The sequence below is a fragment of the Aplysia californica genome, unplaced genomic scaffold, assembly GCF_000002075.1.
Source record: "Aplysia californica isolate F4 #8 unplaced genomic scaffold, AplCal3.0 scaffold00124, whole genome shotgun sequence".
Taxonomy (NCBI): domain Eukaryota; kingdom Metazoa; phylum Mollusca; class Gastropoda; order Aplysiida; family Aplysiidae; genus Aplysia; species Aplysia californica.
Genome location: NW_004797394.1, coordinates 1,020,606 through 1,025,561, shown reverse-complemented (window position 1 = coordinate 1,025,561; position 4,956 = coordinate 1,020,606).

The window sequence follows — 4,956 nt, the reverse complement described above, 5'->3', positions numbered from 1 at the left end:
GTAGTAGTAGTAGTAGTAGTAGTAGTAGTAGTAGTAGTAGTAGTAGTAGTAGTAGTAGTAGTAGTAGTAGTAGTAATAGTAGTAGTAGTAGTAGTAGTAGTAGTAGTAGTAGTAGTAGTAGTAGTAGTAGCAGTAGATCTATTTCTGACATGTCAATATTAACTCAGTATTTAATACAAGTTCCTCAGTAGTTTTAAGGCAACGTTTTTGGGGGTTTGTAAATTAAGTAATCTAACCATGGTGATAAATGAAAAAGCGACAACAAATTGAAACGCATGCGATCTCAAAGATTGTAAAGATATGGAAGAAATTTTACTCATTGTATATTATATTTAGTCAATCTAAATAAACCCACTGTCACCCAGTAACCGCTGAACTGAAAACAATTCAGTCGTGCAGCACAGGCAGTCAGTTAAAATAAAAGAAAAGAAAGTAGATTAACAAACACAAAAAAACTAACACTGATTTACTTCCGTTCTTGTTCTAATTAAAAAATACCCCCGCGCAGACTGTAATTAAATACTAATGATTATGTAGAAAACATCTCTTTATATTTGTCGTATATGCACGAAAATCGAGACTTTTTTGGGTTTTTTTTTTTATTCAAAGGCACATGCAAAAAAATCAGGGCAGTTCGCCACTTAGTTTCTCTATAATGGTGTCGACAAATTGCCCATTTGGTGTTGTCCGGACTATAAAATGTTCACCTAGCGAAAAATGAGTCGCCGAGTCAATAACTCGCTTGTGGAAAACTCAGAGAGGTGAGAGGACTCGGGGAGTGTCAGAAAGAGCTCGGCGTGCAAAGTTGCATACGTTGCTTAGTGACAATGACACGCCGACGAGATCTGAATGGTAGCCGTGTTAAATGTCATACTCTACGGGTTAAATTATTGCTCGCTGTGTTAAAAATCTTGCACGGGGAGTCTGAGTTACTCAAGCACGGAAAAACTCTTAGGAAGCTCCCGAAGGATGCCACATCTTCAACTTGCAGTTCAACCCTCAACTACTTAAACTATCCATACAGGGGTCTTCGTATGAGCCAGGGTCTAACCCAACAGGTCCTCCTCCTCCTCTTCTCCTCTTCTTCTACCAGTACAACAGCTATGCACCATATTATGTACACATGGAGTACTTATCCGTCGTCTCTGTCATATGAGACATGTTGAAGGAATGAGCACAAACATTTTGCCCCCCTCTTTATAAGCTGACGTCAACTTTCAATTTTCAAGGACTCTCAAGCTATAGAAGTTACCAAACTTTGGTGGCCTTTTTCTCGCTAAATTTACCTCTGAAACCAGGCTACCCCCCCACCTCCTTCAATCACAAATATCTCGACTTCTATTAAAGATGGAGGTGTAATTCATAAAAAAAGCGAGGCAAATGAATCGACATTCAGGTGACATCAATAGCTCTACATGCCCAAAACTTGACAAGCGACTGATTCCACCGCGTTGTGACTCATTTATTAATACTGCCCCAACAGGCCGGATAGCATTCTATGATCAAGATCCTATACATACATACCTTGATGAAGTAAGGAAAAAGCGTGTGAAGTGCCTTTCTCAGGGATATAACTTCGGGCCGAGCAGAGAGCCTTATCTTAATGAACCCCAGAACCTGCAACCTCATAATTACGAGTCCGATGGCTTACAACTAGATCTAGATCTAGATCTAGAATACCGACGCAGCGAATACGTCATCAGGCTAGAGTTTCACGTTTATTTACAAAGACAATGACAAAATATAATGATATTGCTTATTAATGGTTGGATACAGACTTTTTTTAAACCTAATAAAGACAACTTGATATCCTTTAAGAGTCAAAATTTGGAATAAATCAAAGCATTATACCCCCCCCCCCTTTCATCCCCTAAAAAAAGAAAAAAGCTCTTTTATTTTTAAGATGGACAGCCTGTCAGTTATCACTGTCAAGTGCACGAAACGAAAGTGAGAGACGAAAGGACCTACAATGCAGTATGTGCGTGCCAGAAGGTGTGGGTGGGTGGGTTGGTAAGGATTTTGTTTTCAAAAACGGACTGGGAAGAGCCGCTAGTTTGGCTGTGGAATAAATCTGTGACAGTAATTATATACATGGTTCATGTGGTAGAATTGCACAAGAATAGATTTTTGAAATGGTCTTTAAATATCTAAAGTTTTCTATTTTTTAATCTAAAAAAAAAAAACCCCCAAAAAACCAAAACAATGAATCTTGAGAAACGCGGTCCTCACAGAGCGAAGCCTTTCCATTGCACTCCGGTTTGACTGACCCCTGCGAACACCTCAAATGCGGGGGACTCGAGTGCGTAATTTTTTCAAAGGGGGACTGCGTTCGCGCTAAGTTGAAATGAAATTTCAGGAACATAGACATAGCCTAAGCTAACAAACAAAGAAGTAAAGAAACAAACAGCGACCCAAGAGTAGGTCACCACTAGATCTACTGCTTGCATACTCGGTGCACGGGGCGTAAACAATCGTTTTATCATTTTAGGTAACAATAATATGTTATACTGACGGTCATTTAAAACGAAAAACTTACAAAACAATTCAAATAATGGTGATGTGTTTATTTTTTTAACAGGTTATATACCATTGCATTCTATGGTAATTGTGTTAATATTCGCATGAAATGAAAAGGTCAAATGGCATCGCGAGCAGAAAAGCACGAAGTAACAAAAGTCCATTAAAAAAAATCAGAGCGGTAAATTGAGTTTTTAACACTTGCCTTAGCATCGTGTATGCCCTCCATTGGCCTAAATACGGGATTGGCAGCGTCTTCTCATGGAATTGACAAGAGTCTGAAAGAACACCTGTGGAATCTGTACCCACTGATTTGTCAAAGAACGCCTCAGCTCTTGGAGATTGTGTAGAGGTCTTCCACGGGACAAACGGCGGCCAAGCTCGTCCCACATATGCTTAATTGGTGCCATGTCAGGAGACAGTGATGGCCAAGGCAGGACATCAAAGTTGTTTGCCATTCAGATACTGGTCCACGCCGACCAACCATTTGACGACCTGTTTCCGGTGCTTGCAGGAAACGGTCACGAATTGACGTCAGCGAATGTTGTAACAGTTGTGCGCTGGTGTTGTAAATTGTGGTTGGCCTCTCCGTCGCGATCTACTGTAGATCCAGTAGCTGCATTTCGTTGAAACAACCGGATAACAGTCGAGTGGCTACAGTTCATGCGCCTGGCAACGTGCTGTGCTGCCATTCCGGCTTGGAGCATTCCAATGACCCTTTCACGTTCTTGCATGGAAAGTCGTGTCATTATTAATTTACGCAGAAAAAATCCGTCGCACAGAGTAAAGGATGTCAGTTTTTGGTATGAGCGAATATTATCTCTCCCTAACAGCCAAAAAATCTGTCTTTCTAAACAAAGTTTAGGTTTGAGGTTGACACATCGAATTTTGCATTTTGCACGTGCGCTTTGACAGTATTGAACTGGGAACTTCCAATTTTACGTGATCAGTAGCCTCTGTTGCATGTGAATCGTGAACTTTTATCAACCTCAATTGATGTGACTGGAGACATTTTCGTGCAAAATGTGCTCAATCCAAAATGGTGCGTTTTTAAAGATCGTCAGTATCTGATCTTGTACGCTGAAATGTGTTCATGGGCAAGTCCTTCTTGACAGACACGACTGCGCCGGTCAACTCATTCATAATTATTTTCTTCCTGCCCCCTGAAAATCCATGTACATGCTATTATTATGAAAACTAAAAAGGGTTTGGGTTGGACCATAGCGAACTGGAGGACTCTAGTTCGCTATGGTTTGGATATAAAAGCAACACTCGACACATCACCCAGCACCACTCCACTTTGCACCCATCTCCCTTTCTCTTTTTTCTTTCACTCTGTGATTCTGAGGATTAACGCCTGCTCTGCCTGCCTGTCTGTTTGTCTGTCTGTCTGTTTGTCTGTCTGTCTGTCTGTCCCTTGCCCCCCCTCTCTCTCTCTCGCTCTCTCTCTCTCTCTCTCTCTCTCTCTCTCTCTCCCCTCTCTCTCTCTCTCTCTCTCTCTCTCTCTCTCTCTCTCTCTCTCTCAGAACTTACTGGGTTCACTATTTGGCCCCGGTAATTTTTAAAATTCCCCCCTACTTGTTTTTTCGAGGCGCATCTACGCAGAGCCGATGCCCGCCGCCTCATTGATATCCCCCCCCCCCCCCAAATCCCCATGTTTCCGACTTTCTCTCTTTCTTTGTTGTATAAGTAGAAAACTAGATGTCTACATCTTGATCTATGTTGTTGCCTTTCCTGAAACAGTGCTGTATATTATATTAAGCTTATCTACCTGTGGTCGTTGAATGTTTTTATAGCCAAATGGTCAGCGTGACTGCGCTTGAAGGGATACAATTATTTTATGAGTGTTGGTTCGAATCCCGGTCCAGGAAGTTTTTTTTGTGGTGGTTTTTCTTCTTCTTCTCCTCCTCCTGACTGAATAACAATTTCCCCCATAATTATAATTTGTTGCTTTGTAATTTCTTATGTAGTGGTGAAGCATGCACATTCTGGTTTTGTCCCCAAGAGGAGATTTTATCTACTAAGTATAGGCCTACTTGTCCTTTTACCAATTTATGCCTGGTTAAAGTACATTTTCAACAGTGGCTTTCCTTGGTGTGTGAGTCTAATTTTTAAAATTTAATTTAGAAACAGAGAAGCCAAATCTTAGCTCTTCAATTACACATTTTCTTTATCCAGGGCCCTCCTGCGGCCACCAGACCCCTGCCAATTGTTCCTCCTGCCAATTATTATTCGTCCTGGTTGGGGGTCCGGGGGCAAATTGTTGGTCAGTAAGGAGAAGGAAAGGAAAAAAAAAGCACCAAAAGTTTCCGGGACCGGGATTCGATGCCACGCTTGCAAAGTACTGAGCGTTAGGGGGCTCTCATGGCCTAGAGGTTAAGGTGTTGGCCTCTCACTCAAAGGTCCCGGGTTCGATTCCGGGTAGCGACCAAAAAATTT